The sequence below is a fragment of the Thermobia domestica genome, chromosome 6 (genome assembly GCF_964235325.1).
Source record: "Thermobia domestica chromosome 6, izTheDome1.hap1.1, whole genome shotgun sequence".
Classification (NCBI taxonomy): domain Eukaryota; kingdom Metazoa; phylum Arthropoda; class Insecta; order Zygentoma; family Lepismatidae; genus Thermobia; species Thermobia domestica.
The window spans coordinates 5,346,466-5,371,426 of NC_137459.1; the positions used below are offsets into that span (position 1 = coordinate 5,346,466).

Here is a 24,961-nt window from a genome sequence, read left to right on the forward strand (position 1 = left end):
TAAATGTAGTGATCCATTTATGAAAAAGAGGCTGTTCGTAACGGAAATCACACCAATAAAAAAGTTAAATTTTATCACTTCAAATCAAGGGGGGAAAAAACTTCCTAAATCTACTAACGGTTACATACAACAAGGTTCTTCTCTCGATTTGAAGCCATAAAACTTTAATTTGTAGCGGCATGACTTCCCTCACGAGCCGCCTCTGATGAAAACAATCTTACATTCCTAATGGATTGGCTAGAACACTTCTTTTAGAGCTAATACTATCAGGATTTTTGTCCTAAATTTTACTACTTGCAGGTGATTGAACTCGAATCGTGTGCATTTGATCACGAATCGACACAACAATCTTAAAACAGTGTTAATAATATTCGACGTTTCTTACATTTCCTGTTATCTAAACACACACATTTCGATGATTTAAGGTTATTCTAAAAATAAAATCATTAAAATATATAATTTACATAGAAGTAGGCCTTTAGTATCTGGCTGCAATATTCACGGATGAAGCTGGTATCATGAATACCACAGCACCAGATAATTTACAATTGTCTTTTGTTAGATTAACCTTCAACATGTTGAAAAGCAAAACAAAATCTGGTTCGACGACACGTACGCAAATAGAGAAAATAACTTGGCTTCCTGCCTATGTTGGAGTTAGTCGTAGACAGATAAAGCTTGCACAAACTTGGTAGTACACAAATACCAAGATTACACACGGTAAAATTCTAGAACGATTCAAATCCATATGACTCAGTACGTACAGAATATAAACATGACTCACAAATACTTCCAGAGAATCATTACCAAATCCGCTCGCTTGTATTGTTTAGAGTCGAGACGATCAATTTAAGTCAAGCAGCTCGGACGATACACAGCCAGTTTTCAACATTATATACAGGGCCATTTAAACTTTAAAATAAATACTGAATACTTAAATTTCATAAAATGTAAATATCAGCAGGTAACATTGTTTGACATACTTATCAATACTACCAAATTAACAGTGTTGTCAACTGAGCATAAAGTTGAATTTTCCCAGATGGCACAACGTCAGACTGTTATGTAATTCATATTTACATGTAAAACGAAAACTTACAATTCCACACTCATTAAGCAGTCTTTCAAAGTAAGGGCTCAACAGTATCACAAATATCGAAAAGAAAGCAACCACCAAATTTTGGAGAGCTCTGAAACACTAATTACGCAAGCAATATGGATGGGGTAACACATACCCAAAGAACCTTGGTGTCCAATCCTACTCTCGCCATATGACACATTTCAAAGAAGTACAAACAAAGTTAAAAGAATGTAAAAGTTTGAATTTCTTCAAAGAACTTAATTGTGAAAACTTCCTTAGATACTACATCAAATTTGGTAGATACGGCTGTTCATAGATCAAATTTGGTAGATACGGCTCAATAGACATAAAGGTCATAATAGCGTTTATAGCAATTTGATATCTGAAAACACTCTGGAGACTTAAGAAAAAAGTAAAATTTTGACATATTGCTTAAAATGACGTATTTATGGGTACGTTTTAAAATACTTTTTGATTGAATTTGCATCTATGACATTACAACAGCAGTTTTTGGTAGGTGGAATTACAAGCAGAGGTAGTGGTTAGAGCGTTGGATTTATATCTGCGTGGTCCAGGGTTCGATTCCCGGCCGGTGCTTCCCAATTTTCGGCGTACATCCAGCGTCATGAGGCAAACTGGGGAGTCACATAAATAAAAAGACGTGAACACAAGGGATGGCCACAAAGTTCCGGTTCCGGCGGAACCGGTTCTCGGAGATCCGGTTTTCAGAACCGGTTCCGGGCCTGGATCCGAAGAACCGGTTCTAGACCTGGATCCGAAAAACCGGTTCCGGAACTGGATCTTCTAGAACCGGATCCGTTCAGACCCGAAAACCGTTTCCACCAGGAACCTGTTCTGGCCATCCCTAGTGACCACCACTAGGTCTAGAAATCTCCTGATGCGCCTGTTAGGAACAGGGCTGACCACATGCTCGCCGCTAGACTGGACGTAGTTCAGTCGGTTGCTAGCAGATGGCGCTGGAGCAGGTTTAGGCTCACAAATGGGCCGTTACGTCAAGTGGATTGGGTTGGTTTAACTACAAGTTCTCTGAATTATATAATTTTAGGCACTGTTGCAATCATTGATATTATTTACTATTTCGAGAGCAGTCTGAGATATCTAATTGCTGTAAGTGGCACTGTGAACTTCACATATATTAAAAGCCATCTATGCACTTGGATGAGGTACTTCTCAAAGTACGTTTTCGAAATAAAGATTTTTGAAAGTAACTCAAATTTTCAATCCCTTGGATTTTTGTTCCTATTCATGCGAAATCCGTCATATCACGACTGTAACATAGACATTATAATACTTTGGATATCCATCGCCTCGTCTGACACACTTGCACTGGCACAGCTATAGACGCCACCAAAATTTAGATATTTGTGATATTGTATAGTGTTCTTAGTTTGTAACAGTGAATAACAAGTCTCACAAGTTTTCGTTTAACATATAGATTTGAAATATGAAATACGTGAAAAAATACGTTGAAAGTCGTTAGAATCATGTTTAGTTCAGAGAAAATGAAATGAGATCTTTAAGTTTTACGTCCCACGATTATGCCGGATAGGCTGAAGGAGGCGGAGATAATGAGAAATGAATGAAATGGTGGAATGAGTAGTGGGAGGAAATGGGAGAACCCCGAGAAAACCCAAGCACACGGTGTTTGTCGACCACAAAGATAACTTGGCGCGAACTGGGATCAAACCAAGGACCCCATGCACCAGAGCTGAACGCTCAACCACTGATCCACCGCGGCCTCTTAATAATTCAGAGAATAGCAGACTCCGCGTAGTACTGATCAGTGAAATTATTTTTTATTTATGCTTATCTTGAGAAACAGTCTCATTTTTCTCTTAAATATTATTTGTACTTGTATGATGTCATTTTACCCATAAAAGACAAACAAAATACTTTCCACCTATGAACCACAATAATATTGAGCATTGCTGAAAGATGGTGGACAAAATGCAAAGTTGATTATTTTCTCCATCCGTACGATATTGTACGCCAAGAACTGACCTGACCTAAAATTGAAATCACAACCTCCTGCATCAGAGATGAGCGCCCTGCTAGAACGTCACTGTAGCCTTCAAATTGTTCGTCGTATTGAATAATTTTATTTATTATTATTTTTTTTTATTTCGCTAACTGAAGAAAATATGAAGCGAATTCGGAATTCAAGTTGTAACATGTTGTTTACAGAAATACGTTTCTTCTACGTCACACTTTACAGTTATATTATTAACACCATCAACATTTTTCTTTTTATCTGCTTCTGACTGAAGACAAGACACGAAGTGAAGAGCGGAACGGAAAATATTATGGAGGACTTGTGGCAGACGAGAAAAAGCTGCAAACCCCCGGATTTCGACAGCAGCAGTGAGTCACCGAGATTTGCGAAAGCATATGTAATTAAGAGAAAGAGGATGAAATGAAACTTTCCCTATTTCTCATGCTTTCTTTGCTGGCATTGTAATAGTTGAGGCATAGCACATTACCTTTGTTTCTGGAAATCTCTTTGCACACCAACCACCTTCACCTGCAAGAGAAAGACTACTGAATAATTAGGACTTATAAACACTGAAAACACTGACAAAGAAGGTGAAATAATTTGCATTCAGGTGAACATTACAACTGACTTCACTAACATCAGGGCCGGATTATAAGGGGTGGGGGCTTAGGTGGCTACAGCACCAGGCCTCCATTTTGTTCAAAATCTCCTATCTTAAAAGAATCATGAAGATACAGACATCAAAAAATAAAATAAGACAAAAAATATGAAACATATTCCCTTAACTTTCCTACTGTACTTTTACAGAAATGTATTAGGTAAACTCAGCAGGGACCACATATTTTTTTCTAGCCGCGGGTTACTCCAGCTCTGACTAACATCTATCGTTCTGGTGACAAACACAAACCGTCCACCCTCCAAAACACAGGTTCCCAACCTGGATTCTATTTTATAAGTGTTGGTCTGGTACCTTGTGTTGAAAATTTGTGAATTCGATTTCACATAGAAATCTTTCGAATAATTGCTTTCAGCAGCCCACACCTCCCTTCGAAAATACATTCAGGAATGTTTTTACTTGTTATTGTGAACCACAAGGTTGGAAGAATTTTAGTGACAGAGACTACTACTAAACCCAAAAGTATAGTTAAAACTGGAGTATGTACAGTAGTTCCAGGGGCGCACTAAGGGCTGGGCAGCCCGGCCGACTGCCCGGGGCGCCAAAACGAGCCTTAAAAAAGTAAAATTTATAACGTGTTTTCTACTGACCTTTTTGTTAATATTCTTGTAAAGTAGCATCAACTACATCATCTTTCTTCATTCCACCATAGAAGGAGAGGGGGTTGTATCGACAAATAGAGACATGGTATGTAGAAGAAAGAGTGGATATATACCATGTATTTAAGAATTAATTTTTCTTTTTGAAAAATGAGTTTAAAATGTTAAAATCATTGTAATAAAATGTAAAATATAGGCTACGACTAAGGGATGGGGCGCCAAAAAGTAACTTTGTCCGTGTGAAAATTTTGCCTCGGTCCGCCCCTGAGTAATCCTGTAGTTATTGCTGCTAGTTTTCTCCATAGAGTTCGCTACATTTTCTTTCAGATAGCTCCCTAGTTGTATTCAGGCGCTGAGTTAACGCTATCCTGCCTGCCAACACTATCTGTTTTCCTCAGTGGTCAGTCTGTCTCACAGCAATCGGAAAACCAGTGAGACTAGGGCATTTGCTGGTAATAAACTGTAGTACACCGTGCACATAGACAGAATAATTTACATTTATTCCCCACTGGAATAGCTGTTCGAATTATTTCCTTCTCATTATTGAAAAATCTGTCTGAGAGGGAGAAAACAGAACCAAACCAGTTGAGAATGCTCCAAAAGCATCATTGTCAGAACGAAAAAAAAAAAAGAAAAAAAATAGCTTCTACAGGCTTTGTACCAATTGTTCTATGTACTTTATTATTATACTCATTAAACAATTCTTGTAATATATCTTTTATAATTTCGTTCACTACTAAATTTTTCCACATGTTTTGCCTAAAAGTTCTGTTAAAACGTTCTACCATATGTTGTTTTACGAAGACACATGCTCAAAGTGGAGGATTCAAAATTGAAAACTTCGCAAAATATCATCTCTTTATGACTTACAGTTCCCGACACATGGTTCCTTAAATCTGCCGAAATCCGTACTTTTTTTTTTTTTTTTTTTTTTTACCAATATCTGGGGAACAGTGCCCAGTTAGCCAGTGGTTATCGGTTACTATTTGGTACCAAAATGCTCACCATCCTCTTAGGTATTGCTCAACACCAATATGATTTCTCTATGACTTACGGTTCCCGAGATATGGTTCCTTAAGTCTCCCAAAATCGGAACTTTTTTGGCCAATGTCTCTGGAACGGTAAGAATGAAGCGAAAAATCCCATTGCTTTCTCAGATAATTTTTGATGCTCTATCGAATGGAGGGATCAAAATCCAAAAATTCGCAAATAACTCCCCCCCCCACACACACACAGAGAGAGAGAGAGAGAATCAGTAGCGATCGTCGACAACTCGGAAGGATCAACAGTAGTTTGTGGTTTTTTATACGGTAGTTTGTGACACAGCATCCCTATTTCGACCTTTGTGATTTATAAATATTACTAGCTGGATCACATAAAACAAATCAACTACCAATATTTATCTTTTCTAAAAGTTGAGATAGAATGCCACATACATATATACTGAAATAACAATAACACATATCTCCGATGGGATATTGTTCTTCAAGGCACACATGAAATTTACTTCAAGTATACTTTAAAAATACCGAAAACTAAGTCAAACCGTTGGGAACTTCGGAATATGAACCTAATAGTTGTCGACCATGAAACTTGAACACGAGCGTTGAGTTGGCCTCCAAGTCGAGTAGGAAAAAAAAAATCTATTCGTGTTTGTTTCTTCCTGCAGAACACAAAGTGCCACGTCTTCTAAAAAGTTGAGTGAAAGCCAGTTGGCAACAGTTCGGTTCTTATAAAGCAACGTTGTCAGTTTTCAACCAAGAGAAAGTTTATATGAAATATTACAAGCTCTTCCTTCAGTTCACGCGTTCTTCCAACAAAGCAAAGGCACGTTATTCGAGAGAAACAGCTGCCTCCAGAGGAAGCGCTATTTTGGCCACATTTGATCCATGAAGCTGCAATCAAACAGAAAGCTACTACGTGTCATGACTGGTTAATTGACCCCACCCCTCCCAGTCTGCTCTACTGGTAGAAATAATTCTCTTCTCAATATAATTTGAACAGTTTTAGCTTGTGAAAACAAGACAATGCTCGGAAAAGACATCTTTACAACAAAAGGAATCTTATTCTTCAACTAGTTGGTGGCCAAATCATTTTTGATTATGATCCTCAGATTTGTTCTCTTTTTCCTGTGTTTTATACAAGCAGATGCTGTTCAAACATTCGTACAACTTCAAAATTTCTGTATTTTCTTCAGTTTTATCCAGAAACTGCAAAGGTCAGCGTAATTTAAATGCATGCATAGATGAAATCTCATTTCGATTAATGAAAACTCTAAATATAAGAACAACTAACGTTTTATTTTAAGCTCTTTCTTTCCTGGTATACAGAATTTCAAAGAACAACTTTAACAACAGAATATTATTTTATGTAAAATCAATAACGTGAAACAAAAAGTCGAGAAACTACCGTTACAAAACCCTACAGTATTTTTCTCTTTATGTTTTTTACATTTTTCTTTCTTTCCTTTGAGAGCAACGAAAATTCACGTTACAAAGTGCTAAATAAATACAATAATTATCTGGTAACTTCTTTGTTTTAGTGTTTACACTGCGAACTTCTTCATTTAATTGTAACTTATCGTGCGGACGCAAACTAGTAACTAGCGTTATTTTCTCGAAGGTTCTGGGTTTGAATTCCAAGAGTTTTCCTTAGTTCAAACAGCTGAATACCTTTAAAGCACCTATTATTCCCCTCCATTTCCTTTTCCAATGTTGTCTGCCAGTATAAATCGTTCTTGCAGATAATCTGGGAGTTTATTAAAGAATTAAAACATTAATACTTACTGCATACCTATTACCCTTTCAATTTAACCAGGTATTACATATGTCATCACTTCGCATTAATATAATCCGAGTCTCCTGCCCTAATTCACACCAAACCTGATTGTGAAACTTTTATTGTAAAAGATCGCACGGTATTTTTGTGAAAAAAATAATTTTAAACCAAAAACAGGGTGTTATAGTTTTTCTAGGTCCTGACAAGTCTCAAATAGGCACTAAACTCAGGAGTTCATAGACTTTATGACATGGTTGTTAAAACGCAAATAATCTCGAGGAAAATACTTTGACAATTTGTAACAAATAAGCAATAGAACAAGCGAGTTTCGTTTCGCAGTGTGAAACTACGGTAGAGTTCCAATCTATGCAAATATTCAAACTTTGTATAACTATTGATTGCAATAGAGTATAACATCAAAATAAAACCTGTTCCTTGGACGCTGAAAAAAGGCATTACTCGCTATGCCTTGCATTTTTGCTCTATGGCGATAATTGTTGAAACCAGAAATCGTTAATTTGAACCAATTTCGATTTGAATCGAGGGATGTGGGAGATGAGACCTATTCTTAATCGATTATTTAAAAAAAAAAAAAAAAAAAAAAAAAACTGTTCTCTATAGCTGTCTCTTACAGTTTTCACTGCATGGAATTCAGTATTATTGAAAATAACTGTATTGTCAATTCATATCATTCCAACACTCAAGAGAACAGAGTAATTCAAATTAGAACAAAGTAATTACGAATTATTACACAGCCATACACACAAAATAAAAAGTTCTGTGCACCGGATCTCAGGATATGGATTCGTTGTGTTTGGTTACACAGAATCCAAATTTTGAAACTCTAGAACGATCGACCGTGTCAATGTTTTGTTATGGGCGAAAAACTTTAGTAATTTTGGGTAGAGAGGACACGATCGATCGTTCTAGAGTTTCAAAATTTGGATTCTGTGTAACCAAACACAACGAATCCATATCCTGAGATCCGGTGCACAGAACTTTTTTTTTATTTTTATTTATTCATTTATTTGTGTGTGGGGGGCTATGTTATCAATACCATTTCGTATTTTCGAATAAACAAGTTTCTGTCTGCAATACTTTTTATTTTATTAGCCTTTAAATTGTGAGGGGTTTTATTGGGTCACCCTGTATAATAGTACGAAATACAAAATTATTGAAATTATACAAAGACCTTCTGTAATAGCTTAACGTTCTCATTAACATTAAGGGGAATTTTATGAAGGACACCATGCAGTTCATATGCACCATCAATTTCCTTCTGTAAGGACAACTCCAAAGACATATTTCCGCTTCAGAATGCCTCCCTCTCCACCAAATTCAGGTGAACAGTCGGTTTTTATGATTGATTAGTTATTGTTATCTAGAGTGCTTGCGTATTGATTCATGCATTTCAAGCAGAAAAGAACACTACATAAATATGTTATCGAATAACAATTACACGTTACCAATGCTTTTCAGTTCAAAAGTACTTCAAATCTCATCACAGGTATGGCTCAGAATGCGTATGTAATGTTGAAGCAACTGGCTGTTTATTGCCCAATCATAGTATTCAATAATTTTGTGATTTATTTTTTTTAATCGACGCACACAAGAGATTATATGTGAATATAACTGATTCTACTTTTTTCATTTTTTTTTTTAAAAAAAGTTGGTCCCATTAACAAAATAGTTCTTTTCAACGTATCTTAGTGTAGGAAATATACACGCTCAAAAACTCTTCACCACATTATATTGTCAGGCGCGTACTCAGAAATGTTTGTTGAGAGGTGTCATCCAAGGTCCAATGTTTGTTGAGGGGGTTCAACATTACAATAAAGCACACCTGGGTAGTATTCAACTAGTATTATTCTGCATACGAAAAGACGCTAAGTACCCATTAATATTCCTAGAAAAATGACAGAGCTCACCCTTGACTAAGCGATTAGCGCACATGCCATTGGCATGAGAGACACAGGCTCAATACCCGGCGAGAGTTCATGTGCTTTGGATCCCACGTTAAGCTTTAGGTTGACGACTCATATAGCCTCGCTGCTAAAACTCAAAATCAAACTACATTTATATATATATATATATATATATATATATATATATATATATATATATATATATATATATATATATATAAAGGAGTATGCATGGAGTGTCTTTAGGTTTCCCCAATCACTTCTCTGCTAAAGAAGTCTACTTTATTAAGAAAATGAACAAATGTATATCGAGCTATGACGTTTTTGGGAAGGGGGTTCAGACCTGCTGTACCCCACATGGGTACCTTGCTCTACTTCAGCGTTTCCCAACCGGTGTGCCGTGAATGGGCCGCTGGTGTGCCGCGAGGAATAGAAACAAAATTATTAATTTTATAGCAATCAAATTGCAAAATGTAGGGAAAAATGTATATTTGTGTGTCACATTACTATGAAACTCTACTATGAATCTACAATTTTAAGTTTCATACCGGGTTACTATTCTGTATATTTCGAATGTTGAAAAACGTATTTGTTATTGTTATGACCATTATTGCTTTTTATTGTTGCAGACTATTTCGTAACTTGAAAATTTAAAATAACATTCAATCTTTTCGACAAATTACCTACATTTGTGTTTTAAAAGTAAAAGAGATTTGTTTGTTCGTTTGTTATTTAGTGATCTTCCTTCTTAGTAGAAGGTTGGATCCAGTTTTTAAAAAGAAAGCGTATTTTTAAAAACCTGAGTCCAATATTTCATTGCAATTGTTTTCTATTTTTAAATTAGAATGAAAAATAAGCATAACGATTTACCACGGGGAAAAAAACAGTGATCGAGCTTTCTTCTCTGTGAGAAGGAAATCAATAATCACAGAAAAACACTACTGTGTTTTATATTTACAAATAATAATATCAATAGGTGTGCCGCGAGAATCCAAGTAACACCCGTAGTGTGCCGCAAGTTGAAAAAGGCTGGGAAACGCTGCTCTACCTAGTTGACTTCTGTTTATCCATTTTCTTGTCTCACGAAAACTAACCAGCCATTTGAATTATATGTACTACTTAATGTTAATTTTTCTTTAATTTTTATCACGGACCCCCACTGTCAAAGCTCTACCCCTCTCTGTTTCTTCTGTGGAGAAAGTGTGTATTGTTATACAAGCTTTTCCCTCATATCTATTCCGTCTATCAATACAAAACTTGGTACATACATTTCATATCCCCATAGTATTTTTCGAGATACATTTGGATTGTTTGTTTTACCCGGGGCCACTGCAGAGGGGTTCAAAGTTGATGGGAGTGATTTCTGGAGAGTATTTTCCAGACATTCTCCCAGTTTTCCCTGTTCAAGTACGTTATGGGTCCCAATACATAGCACCTCAGGAAAGCCTGTTTCATGCTAAAGAGAACGAACTACAAACTATGACTTTTGACGCAATAGCTATTTCAGTGCGAGTCTACGATTTTCTTAACAGGGTTAATGGGCCCCAGGGACTTAAAAATATGTTCAGGCACAAAAAATGGGTACCATGGACAACGGAGTGTTATGTTTATCGAATGGACTAGGTTTGATTCGGATGACATGTTCATGTCCGTTCCTTGTAAATATTCTTTATTATACCAGCTTTGCCTATTTATACTACAATAGGAGCAAACAAACAATTGGGAAAAGCAAACCAATTTATTAATATCTTGTGACAATTTAGCTTAAGTGTCTGATGAAGCCAAGTGGTTAGTTGGCGAAATTATCACAAGATACTAGTTTTACATTAATAAATTGATTTGCTTTGCCCAGCGATTAGTTCATTTTCATTACAGGCAATTATATATATAGTGGTGTCGTAGCGCCGGACCGCTGGTGGTGGTGTGTTAGGTCGGTCTCCGTACTACGTCAGGCGCAGTGGAACAACACTGTCCAGTGGCTGCAGCAGACGGAGGTAGTGTAAACTGGGAGACCTCTCAGATTTTCAAAGAGGGCAAATTGTTGGTGCGCGGTTATGTGGAGTGAGTGTGACGGCAGTGGCTACTGTGTTAGGCGTGTCGCGTGGGACAGTATCGAAGGTGATGACGGCCTACACAACACCCGGGAAAACCACATCGGGGAAGCGGAACAGTGGGCGGAAGAAAATCATGAGTGACAAGTCACGCCGGGTATTAAAGCGCATTGTCATGCAGAACCGTCGTGCCACTGCGAAGCAAGTGACGGAGGAACTCAACCAGCACCTCCCCCACCCTGTTTCGACAATCACAGTCCGCCGCGAATTACATTACATGAACTTACGGGGTCGTGTTGCACGGGCCAAACCGCTCATCAGGGACCATAACGCTTTCGAACGCCGCAAATGGTGCCGCGACCATGCAACTTGCACCGTTGAGGACTGGAAACGTGTGATATGGTCGGATGAGTCATCCTTCACCCTATTCTCAACCGCGGTCCGTGTTTATGTGTGGAGAACGCCCAAAGAAGCTTATGATCTGCAGTGTCTCCGCCCAACTGTGAAACATGGCGGTTGCTCGGTGATGCTGTGGGTCGCCATATCATGGTTTTCATTGGGTCCTGTGGTCACACTAACCGGACGAATCACTTCCAACGATTATGTCGTAATTTTAGGAGACCACTTGCATCCTATGGTCCGGATGTTGTTCCCGGACAATGACGCCATCTTCCAGGATGATAATGCACCCATTCACATCTCTGGCGTTGTTGCAGCGTGGTTTGAGGAACATCAGGATGAAGTTCAACACCTCCCCTGACCTGCCCAATCCCCAGATCTCAACATAATTGAACATTTGTGGTCCGTCTTGGAAACACGACTCTGGCGACGATTTCCACCTCCATCCTCTCTCACAAAACTGGCCGATGCCCTGCACGAGGAATGGTGTAAAATTCCACTTGCTACCATTCGCGACCTCTATGCCTCCATCCCACGTCGCATCAAGGCTGCTCTGAAGGCGAAAGGTGGCCCAACACCAGATTAATCTGGTAAGTTGCAATTTCGTTCAGGTGTTTCAATTTTTCTGATCACCATCTGTATATATATACAGATATCTGTATATATGTATTATATATATATATATATATATATATATATATATATATATATATATATATATATATATATATATATATATAAACTCGTTTCTTTTCCTTTGATATATATAATTTACTTAGTAGGTTTATTATTAAACAAGAAATTAAATGTCGACTAAAAGCAGGGAATTCGTGTTACTACTCGGTTCAAAATCTCTTATCGTCGCGAATTCTGTCGAGGAATTTGAAGCTTAAAATATATAAAACGATAATCATGCCTGTTGTTCTGTATGGTTGTGAAACATGGTCGCTTACTCTGAGGGAAGAACATAGATTGAAAGTATTTGAGAACAGGATCCTGAGAAGAATATTCGGACCCAAGAGGAACGAGAATGGGGAATGGTGGAAGCTTCATAACGAGGAACTACATAGTTTATACGGTTTACCCAACATTGTTAGGGTCGTCAAGTCTAGGAGGCTTATGTGGGCAGGTCATGTAGCTAGAATGGAAGAAAGTAGAAACGCTTTCAAAGTCTTGACTGGTAGACCCATAGGAAAACGACCATTAGGAAGACCAAGGCGCAGATGGGAGGACAATATTAAGATGGATCTCGCAGAGATAGGAATACAAAGTAGAAACTGGATGCAATTAGCTAAGGATAGAAGTCAGTGGAGAGCTTTTGTGAACGCGGCACTGAACCTCCGGGTTCCATAGGCCATAGAGTTAGTTTAGTTAGTTAGTAGGTTTATTATAATCTGCACCGTACTTTCATAATATAGCGTGTAATTATTCCTGCTGCAGAATATTTTTTATGAATACCCTTTATTTTACTTTCAGCTACCTTAGGTAGGCCATGTGAACACTGTAAAGAAACAGTCGCATAAGGAACAGACAATACATTACTGCAGGAACATGGACATCGATTAGGTTAACTGGCTATAATCAAATTACTTTATTACCACATGCACTTCAACAACAGGATGAAGTATAATAAACGTGTATCATAACAATATCATAGCAAATATGCTTTGTATGTTTATACCAAGAAATATAGCATATGCTCTATACATAGATGTATGTCATGCACGGCAGATTGAAAATAACTTAAATATTGTTTAAATACTGGAGATTTTGATATGAAATTTCGAATAACCAAATGTTAAACATTTTTGTTGATCAGGGCAGTGGCTTGGCGATAATCGGGGGTTAGCATTTATATTTCTTCTCCATGTTAGCATATATATGTTAGAGTGGAATGATGCCTACTCCGTAAGCGCATGGTCAGGTATAAAAAATAGTATTTTTCTGAAAAAAAAATGTATTAACTTCAATAAGTTAACATGAAAATGCCGTTGGAGTACAGCAGGCAACTTCTTGTAAGTCGAATATCACTTCTCACGCAAATTGACTTATTATTATTAATTTCGATCATTTAACTTAAAATGGTGTATTTCTCACAACTGTGTCTGTGCCTTTCTCAGATTCGCTTGCGGACCCCCTAAGATTGTCTTTAGGACCCCTACGGGTCCGCAGACCCTAGGTTAGGAAAGGCTGCTCTATTGTAATCAGCCACAAAACGAAAATATTAAACTATAATTGGAATAAATATACAATACTACTTCTGGTAATTAAGCCATTTCCCTTTGCAAAAGTAGAATGAATTACAAATACGAGATTTCTCGATTTTCAGATGTAAACAATTAGCACTTCATTTAAAAAACTTTTTCACATATATTTCCTTTCATTTTTAAACAATATATTCCCTTCTTTTTCTTCTATTGTAAGGTACAGATTTTGAAGCACTCTCGCCAATTCTAAATAATTAACTGTTACATTCCTACATGTAATTCCATGGTACAGATTCAAAACATGTGTACGGTTACAAAATTAAACGTTAAAATATTCAACTGTCAACACAAATCAACTAACTTTAAAGTAAAGAAATAATGGTTAATAAAAACTGAAAACATAACTAACTCACTCCATGGCTTACGGAACCCAGAGGTTTAATGCCGCGTTCACAAAACCTCTCCATTGACTTCTGTCTTTAGCCACCTGGATCCAGTTTCTTTTTTGTATTCATATTTGTGCGAGATCCATCTTGTTATTGTCCTCCCATCTACACCTAGGTCTTTCTAATGATCGTTTTCCGATTGGTCTTCCAGTGAAGACTTTGAAAGCGTTCCTACTTTCTTCCATCCTGGCTAATGATCTGCCCACCTGAGCCTCATAGACTTCATGACCCTAACCATGTTTGGTAAAGGGTATAAATTATGTAGTTCCTCGTTATGAAGTTTCCACCATTCTCGTTCTTCTTGGATCCAAACATTCGTTTCAGGGTTTCAGTTTCAAATGCTTTTAGTCTACGTTTTCCCCTCAGAGTAAGCGACCATGTTTCGCATTTATACAGCACAACAAGCATGATTATTGTTTTATATATTTTAAGCTTCAAATTCCTCGACAAAATTTACAACAACAAAAGATTTTCAACTGGATAACAACACGAATTTCGTTTTCAGTTGACATTTAATTTCTTCGCAGATATCATTTCGGTCTGTTGACACTGATCTTAGATATTTGAAAGTATCTAATTTGTTGAAACTGATATTTTGACGCATGTATAATTTGCAGCATTATAATCCCGGCGAACTTACAGAAAAAAATACAATTAAATTAAAGTGTAAAGGCAAGTGAGCTTTACTGGGGCATTATACCACTGCTAATTTAGCCTCAGGCTATATCTAAAATTTAGTTATTAAAAAACAGAAGAAACTCCAGAACGAAATGTCTGAGTTCAGAAAATATGAAAGCAAGATGCTAAGGTTTCACAGAAACGTTTTAGATGCAGTGCAACACGATATGTTCACCACAGACCTGATCAACTGCATTTTTGATACCTTTCGGTGATCATTCAACAGATGCCCTAAAACCGAGCGAAAACTAAATAAATTTCAGCGATCAGAATTCATTGTCCTAAAGATTATTTTGTATGATTACTAACAACTTTACACACAATTCATTTTTGCTTAATTTTGCTACAAACTTCAATATGAAAATATGTACTATAGACTTATATATATATATATATATATATATATATATATATATATATATATATATATATATATATCCAAATATGAAATTACAAAACACATACCGGCTCAACATCATTATTTCCAAAGACCAACCAAAATTACTGCACGAAACGAAATATGCCACTGAGTCCTTAAGGTCAGAACTGGTATTTCGAAATGTCAATTGATTTGTTAAAATTTTTGTTCAGAAAATTTCAGATCAACTCAAATTTTTAAGTTGTTCTTAGCCTTAGCTCATCAGTTGAGTCGTAAAAACATAAGATAGAATAACTCGAACTTTTCAACTACTCTGATAATCGAACCAGGAATCAAACGTGTGCTAGATCACAATCACCAAAAGTTACATAACTGAAATGGAAGTTGCAATACTTACTTGCAGTTTTTGGAACGTTCTCTCAAGAAACACAGTTGGCTGTGGTGTTTGATGACAATGAAAATCAACTTTACTTACTATTACACATGAGTGCCAAACTAATAATAATTCTGAAAACAAACGCAAAGACACAGACAAAAAAAAAATCAATCTTCAGGGTACATTAGACTTTTTTTTTTTTTTTTTACTGAATCTACAGTCGGCCAAAATACTTGTAATTTATTTACCAGCTGCACATACAATTCTCGCCTGCACTATTGCATAATTCGAAAGCTTCATTTTTGATCTCCCAAAACTTTTCTTTTGAGATCAAAAGATCCAATATATATATATTTCAACTTTTTTTGTACGCCTTATATCTGGAGGACTACATATAGTGTAGCCAAACCCAAACTTATCAGTTAACTCAGCATGATGTGCTTATTCTGTAGGAAATATGAAAACTCGATTCAGGGACCGTTTTGGTCCCTGATCCAAAAACTAATTATTGAACAAAATCGCAATCTATTCATCCAATTTTGGCATTCCTAACTTTTTTTCTGGTATTTACAGAACAGCTGAGATATATGCCGGTTACGGTTTTGATTATGATTTACCGAGCCGCTGTAGGTAAGAGATAAAAGGCCTTATGCAGAGTCGTTTTGAAATATGATTAGGGTCATACTAAAGGCCTCACTACTGTAGGAAACATGGTAGTCGAACTCTTTAGTATGACACTAATCACGCGTCAAAATGACTCTGCATAACGCCCAGAAAGTTATGCTGAGTCGTTCTGATGCGTGATTACTGCCATACTGGAAGAGTTCGACTAACATATGTTTCCTGCAGTAGTCAGGCCTTTAGTAAGACGCTAATCATTCTTCAAAACAACTCTGCACCGCTAGTCTTGGGTTTAAATCCCGCGGTCTACCATCCTGAGACTTTCCTAGAGTTTTCCTCAGTTTCACTACGTACATAAGTGCCGTATCTTCAATATAACATTGTATAGGTTGTGGTCGAATTAGTCTTATAACTTCCTTCTGCCTAAGTTGTGAATTGTTTCTTACGTATACGCAACTCAACAGACTGAACTGGAACTTCGATTCGTAATTCACATATTTAAAGATTTTATACGCAATGTTAAAGTGTAGTATACAGAAAGTCATGCCCATTGGATGCACTTATTATTATTGTATGCAGAAAGAGTACATTTATTTCTCCTTACAGTAAATTGTTCTAGTCAGAATTTTGATTACCAAGTAGCCTGCATAAATACAGGGATTTAAAACTTTCAGAACAAGTCAAAGAAAAATGCATGCCTTCAAGTTCGTTGCAACATTTCCTTCGAAGTTATGGTTATTTATTTTTAAGCTCACTATGTAACGACCTGAAGAACAACATATAAAAGTTTTCTTGCTGCTTTGCCGTTACAAATATTTAACATATGTTATTCAAATGGTTCACGTTTTTATAACTAATAAAAGTGTGTGTTCGTTGAAAGTCATCTTAGGATGAACATACGCATACATTTATGTGGTCACGCTTTATTTAGTAGTTGTAATAACAAGATTGGAATTTCTCGAACTTCTCGCTCCGAAATCTGCTTACGTTTTATGCATATAAAAAATGTGATCAATATTAAAACTTTGGTTGAGTTTCTAAAAATACATACGAAGACTTTAACACGATCTTAAAATACATTTAATTAAAAAAAAAAAGAGAGGGAGAGAGAGAAAGAAAATAACTTTCAATCTAGGAAATAGACTGCCAATACGAATCATCATTAAAGCAAGAAACTTGACACTGAAGTACAGTCAGAAAAGACACGTTCCACTGTGTGATACGTGGTCAGCAAATAGTTTATATTTCAGCGAATAGAACTATTATTTCCGCCCTGGACCGAAGTCTTCTACCTCTTCAAGTACCGCTCGAATTACCTGAACATAGTGGGTCAACATCAAGAAACATATGCGTAGATTTTCGAGCACGCTAACTGCTGGCAAAATTGTACTCTGTGTTGGTCGAACAATTACAAATAACTTAGTTTTTCTCTTATGAACAATCTAATTACATACGTACGTACATAGTAAACATATATATATATATATAATTTCGAAAACCTACACCAAGTGTTCTCAAAAATACATTCAGAAACGAAATGCAATCTTCTGAAAGTATACTGATCATGAAGTGCATATCAAAATTTTACTATTACACAAACTGAGTTGATCTTCAATATTCTCTGTACCAAATCAGTCAGCTAACAGAAAGCGCTTTTCGAAGCAGTCTCTTCATTCCTAAGATAGGTACTGCTGAAATGGCCTGCACAGTCTTTGCACTCACCACTAAAAGTGCATACAAAATCAGCTTAAAAAAAAAAGTACAGTTTTCTAATCTTAAAGAGAATTGCCGTTAATACCTCAACAGTTTGAACATATTAACGTTTAAAAGAAATATTGTAATGCTTTGAATTGTATCTAGACAGAGACCAATTTTAAATGGTATGAACAAGTAGTACTTTATACAACCAGCAGGAAGTTTATGTTTGAAAGTGCATTAATACATGACAACAATTTATTCCAAATCATGTTAGTGGTGATGTATTTAGCTGTTATGTCAATCGACTAATGTAATAAAACGACTGAAATGATTTTCTTGAAGTTTGTAAGGCCTTCTAAATGTTTACTATGACTATATATAAAACTGAGACTTTCAATATAGAATAATTAGTACTTTTTCGCTTTTAAGTATTACTGCACTGCTCATAAACTAGAATTTATCTTTTACATTGCAACAATTAATATGGAAAATGTCAAATGATGCTCTAGGAAAACATCAAGTTGATTTTCCAAAGGAATTCACTACGTTTATCCTTTTTTGAAATCACCAATGTATATATTTGGAACGAAAATATTGTATAGCAACTAAAATATTGGCATTACTAAGTTTCAAAAAAAAAAAAAAAAAAAAATAAATAAATAAATAAATAAAACTTTGCGTGTGTACGTGAAGGGAAAACCAAAGTTTATAAAAGCCGTTCCAATATCATCGCTGACTAAATCCAGAGCATATGGAACTGGAGTTGTCCGTATTTAAAAATATACAACAGACTGAAAAGTTGGTTCGTAATAGGCAATAGCTAAATTGAATAAAACTATAATCCCAGACTACCGCATTACACGAAGTACATGTATAACCTCCACAATAAGACTGTTATAAAATTAGAATGTTAATTTTACATTTAAGTCAACAAAAATTTCTGTATGTAAAGAAAGCTGATCACTTTTTTTTTTTTTTTTTTTGAAATGGTAAAGTTATGTATAGTGATAATTTTCGTAGAGAAAACCTTTCTTAAATACATACAAAATCACAATTATTACACACTAAAACCTATCTTGAGTTAAGACGGTCTTATTCTGGGGCTTCGTGTCCCTTTCCGCTCCTGTGTAGTAGACGTTGCCATATACAGAGTAAGTCGCAAGTCTTTGGACATCATTTTATTTTGAAACCTGAGAGGAAAATGTGAAGATGGTAATAGAGGGGAGGGGAGGGGCTACACTTAGCACTTTATATAGGGACCATGGCCGCCACTTTGAATGCAAGGATGAAAATTCAAATGGAAACGGGATTTTCTTTTTGTTTTAAATAACACCGGCACGAGCTTAGGGAAATAGCAGAAGTGTCATGATAATTTCATATCTGGTATGCTGTATACGTTATGAGCATAAAAGTTTCATCATTGACAGAATATCTTATTGTTGCAAGTGATCTATGATATCTAACACAAAGGAACATAAAATAGAAATCATTCTAATATCCAGAGAGGGAAATTCAGAGATATTGCTAGGACAATAGAACGCACTCATAGAGACATCAGTACCGCACAGCAGGATCGCATATGTTATCGAAAAATTATAAGGAACAGGCAAGAAGAGTTCCAAACGCATTACTCGTCGTCTTTCACTGTAAAGTGATATCAGCCAGTTTTCACTGTCCATGTATTTCGCTGATATGCTTATAAGATGCATATGCAACATAAACTGAGGATGACCCAGATCAATGGATAGAGTTCTATACGTGGGACACGAACCAACAAGGAAAGATCCCTCGTTTACACATGGCATGACATGGTTCAACGACCAGTGCTATATCTGGTTGAATGGGGACACTAGTATGACAGTAATCCGAGTAAAGGATATAGTCGTGCAAACGTAATTGTGTGCGGGGCTTTATGAGATATCAATGACATATTTTCCACAGACTCTACCGTAACGGTGCAACAGTACCTGACGCTCCTCCAGAAACATATTTTTTCCCAGGGGCGGCTCCAGGACATTTATACCCTAGGCGAAAAACATGTCTGTGTCCCCATAATCTTCCCCAAACCAAAACCGAAGTGAAGCTTTGTCACCTCTGACATTTTCACCACATCATCACATTGTTACCATTTGTTTAAGCATTAAATAAAATAAAACTTACTTCCAATACCTCTCACTATGGTATCAATAAACAATCTATAAGCCAATTATTAAAAAAAAAAAAAAAAAAAAAACTGCTGTGGCATTTGGAATGAATTTTACTAATATAACCATAGGCCAACAGGAAATTTAAGTCTTATTATAATGCAAACCATGTCGATGTCCTTTGTAAATATAAAACAAAAGATGGTTGTGATTCTTTTTTTTAAAAAAAAAAAAACATAGAAAACGTGATTAATTACTGCAATGTGTCCAAAATTTATTTTTTGCCTGTTTAAGGAAATCAAAAGTTAAGAGGTATATTATAAACAGCTTTGTGTAATTTATTGTCAAAAGCTGAGCACCTTAAAAAATGTCCACGTCAGTTGTTAAGTGATTATTTAAATTTGGTGCTCTATTAAGGAAGGACCTTTGAATAATTGACAGTCTAGGCCGGAAAAGGTGAAAGAACTGGGTATTTGGTGCTACACGGATAGGAATGTGAAGGGATAATTCTTGAAGTAGGGCTTTAAACCTTAAGTTTCCAATGGCTACCTTATGTAGAAACTTTAGACCAGTGACATTTCGGTGAGCATCCGGAGTTTGGATCTTCAGGTGGGACACACGAAAATGTATTATGGCCAGATAGATATTCCCTCGCTCCATATAGGTGAGCAGTAATCTATCGTGATTCCATTTTTCATTAACTTCCACTTTCTAAATGTGTAGGCCGCTAGCGCAGGTACGTTTTGGCTAATGTTGATAAACCTTACGTAAAATAATGCCTGCCATTTCGCCCTAGGCAGCCGCCTAGTTGTCTATATGGACGAGCCGGCACAGTTCCTTCCCTTATTATTTTCAACACGATAGGAGTCGTCCTCGCTATGGCATTGGTGTGCGTTAACGGCTCGAAGCAAAACACCGAACATTCTCCTGGATGTGCACTCTGAATGGACATGGAGACTACGGTTCCGCATTAGACGGGATGGCTCTTACGCAGAACATATGCAATAGCATGCAGTTTGGTAGGTGCTTTTAGAACTTACAAGATTCACAACGTGAAAACACATAAGGTATGAAAGAAATAATTACACCTTCAAATTTCTAAGCTCACTCCGGTGTTAATTGATATGCGACATGCTGTTGTTTGAAATTTTAAACTTGCGTTCAAGATGGCGGCCATGATCGCTTCAACCACCCTTTACTACGATCTTTCGTTATTAGATTTCACATTTTCCTCTCATAATCGTGGGACGTAAAACTCAAAATTCTATTTTACGTTTTCCTCTCAGGTTTCAAAATAAAGAACTGTCGAATGACTTTTGAGTCACCTTTTATTTACACTTATCAATCTATAAATATAGATAAAGAAAACTGTGTACTGAAGTCCAAGGCACTCTACTTCCGAGCTTATATAACCTCCTATGAAGTTTCACAGCTTTGTTTTCTTACCCAAAATATCAAGATACAGTACTGAAATAAACTATTCGTTCACTATATGAAAAAAGCGTGTGATCAACAAAGTCACAATCCCTGTCTGCAACATGCATTATGTAAAACAAATTACACGGCGCATATACGTATCGACTTCTTCCAACGATCTGTGTAGTTTACTCACAAAACATTAAGATAAAAGAAACAAAACGTGCAGTTGAATATCTAGCTAGCAACCAGTATATTGATCCTTAAAACTATGTCGATCATCCTATTACTCTATTCGAGGATTGTGAAAAAAATATGCTGCTCCAGATTTCTTCTGCTGTACAATATTTAATTGCTGGACATCGATTTCTGATGACAGGACGTAACTAGTATTCTTACACTATAATACTGACATAAAGACTGCAATTTGTATTATAGCAACTGGGAATAAGCCCTTCCTTAACGATCTATCTAATACTACTACATGTAGGAGCTAATCAAAATATTTGCTCTGCATAAATAAATAATTAATAACAAAATCTACCCAAAGCATATGATCTGCCGTTCTGCCTTTATCAGAAAAATGTTAATTTACCGAAACTATATTTTATATATATATATATATATATATATATATATATATATATATATATGAGAGAGAGAGAGAGATACCACTGAACGTTGAAAAACGAAAGACTATTAAGTAATCTCTTCACATAAAAATGTAGCCGAGGTTTATGTTGCCGTCGCATGAAAAACTGGTGAGCTACTGGAAATGAATTTTGGAACATAGCACTAGTTTTTTATTTTAATAACTTTACTTTGAAACATATTCTAACGGAGGAAGAGGATGGCGTATGTTTAATAGTTTTCATACCTTTATTCTTCCCATGCGAAGAACGGGCACTTCAACTACTTTTAAAGTGATATTTTGAAATGTCATATTTGGGCACTATTTACTCCTGCACATGTCGAGTCCGACGATAAAGGGCGGACTAGCATCTGTTTCTTTATAACTCAAAAAATATCTTCTAACTCTTAATGAATAAATCATGATTATTCTGTTATTTGCTTGTTCCCAAATGTTATTCGTGATGCTATTTGCAATAGAAAGCAACTACTATAATACCTCACTTTCTAAGAACTTAAAGCGAGATTTTACCGTTAAAGTACCTTCTAGCTAGGGAAATTTCCATCAAATTGGCACAACAGCAAACAACAAACACGAGCTCAATTTTGCAATTCCAATGAACTGTGTTGTTCCCATAGGCCTATAACTAATTTTCTATGAACGAAGATATAACATCAAAATTCAGTTTTAACTAGCTTTGAAAACAAAAATACAGCATATGTGAGCAAGAACTCGACTCAGGTGAGCAGTTCTATTCTTTCACTACCACAACATTATGTTAATTCTGTAACAGCTTCCTTACACGAACCTAACTTAACGGAAAAACAGAAATCAGCTTTATCTATGTACCCAGTCTTGGTTCTTCGATAATATAATTTTGTAATTGCATTGACTTATGTCAACAATCCTATACAGCGCTATATACGATATTGACTTACGCTACTCCCTTTCTTGCTGTTACCATATTATTTATTTTCCACTGATTACTTGTCTGTTCTAATGGAAATTGGCCAAAAAACAAGTCTGAAATTTCTTTCATGAAGACGTAAAGCACGCACAAAGTTTAAAGAAGTTGAACACAGCCGTTTCTAATATAACAATCCGTCCCAAATATTTTCTCATAAATAGCTATACATATTAAAATTTCACCCTTTTGTGTTTCAGTTCCCTACTGAGTACTGCTGTCTTAACTTCACAAAGCCCATTGTGTTCCTACACTGTGTTCGTCAGCCTTTTTTCTTTCTTTTTTTTTTTTTAACACGGATTATTGCAAAAATCATAGGATAAGTCAAATTTTTATGCATATTTAGTCAATATTTGAAATTGCTATTAAGTTTAAACAACGTATCAACAGGTTTAATACTGTCAAAAGATTTCTTCAATTATCAAATAAAAGATTTCGTACATTGAATCTTAAAACAATTTTGTACTTTCTATAAAATTACGCGCAGAAACAGCACCATTCTTTAATTTCTGCAATAATTGAGCACCAAGAAAAAGCATAAAGTGTAATCTCGGAATTAACTAGTGACTGGCTGATGTGTTCAAAAACCATGTCTGTACCTACTATATAATTTGCTATGCAATGCAATGACTAACAGCCGACACCAACTTTAAAAGAATTTTAAGAGAAAAGACACCTCAATAGACATATTATTATTTAAAATAATTTCAGAACTCGGAGCAGTAAAATTAGCATCTGAATAAGTATTTGGGTTGCAAGAAACTCTTCGTAAATAAATAAAAATCCTGGCATAACTGGTCTTGGGGGGGGGGGGCAGCTACCAACCAGCTTACATATCAACCCAGAAACATGGGTGCCATGATCACCATCGGCTCCTAAACCTGAGTTTGCTACTTCTTTTTTCCAGGCAGCTCCTCAATTGTCCTCACAACTGGTCCAACCAATGTCAACACCATTTGATGAATACCAACGGACACCCATGACAAGACCAGCACTGCTTGACTTCGCTGATATCAGTCGAATATTGCAATGCGACTAAGATGTTGGCAGTTACTCACCTTGCTTAAATTTTCAGTTAGGAAACAATGCTTGTCAGAAGAAAAAAATGCTCCATATTTGCGAATAGACCACTTCTTTCACAGCTGAGAATACGCTCGCTCAATAGTAGTGTTTTCGCTTATGGAGTGAGGCGTTCATTGTTCGATACCAGGGCAAGTGAGTTCGTGATTAACATTATTGCCTGTGTGTGAGTTTCCTCCCACAACCCAATTCCACCAATTCTTTCATAAACATTCAAGAATCATCTGTCTCCTTCAAAAAAGAGCATAGTCACAGAATTTTCATTTTCAGGATTGTTCCCGGTATCAGTCAGTTCTAACTTATTTACACAATTTACGAATAATACACCATTTTGACTTCTGTGGCAATGCCGGTGGGGACACTCGGTCGATAAGGTATCAGGTTAGCCACCTTCAGAGGTTCTCTTCATTCACCAAGCAAATGCCGAGATGGCACCTAACACAATGGTTCCAGGTCGCTTCCTTCACTCTCCAATTATAAGCATAGTGTGATCTTCAAGGGACGTCGTCCCTCATACGTGATGGGCTGACATGACCATAGCTCCCGAAATCTAACTCCTAATCATTCTGACTACGGGTAAAACATTCTTCGTAATCTTAACTTTTTATTTCTTCAATTTTCCAATTAATTTCTACAATTACAACTAAATGTCCTATCCCCGTGATTAACGTAATCATAAGTAACTCACTAATGAACTACAACTCCACAGCTTTTTTTTCCCCTTTCTTTACAAATCCCATAGAGTTTCTAATTGCAAGTCGGCACTCTCGTAAGCAATAGCAGACGAGCTTTAAAATA

At 36.3% G+C, this 24,961-nt stretch overlaps 1 protein-coding gene across 4 annotated transcripts in view; it reads right to left on the reverse strand.

The window, feature by feature from the left end:
• Positions 1-24,961, reverse strand: part of Ipk1 (Inositol phosphate kinase 1) — a 794,094-nt gene that overhangs the window by 515,676 nt on the left and 253,457 nt on the right. Inside the window, exon 4 of one of the 4 annotated variants that reach the window (XM_081761269.1) lies at positions 3,583-3,623. The exons of the other annotated variants lie outside the window; for them this stretch is intronic. The gene's annotated coding sequence lies outside the window, so the exon portion shown is untranslated. The remainder of the gene's footprint in view (positions 1-3,582; positions 3,624-24,961) is intronic. 4 annotated transcript variants of the gene reach the window in all.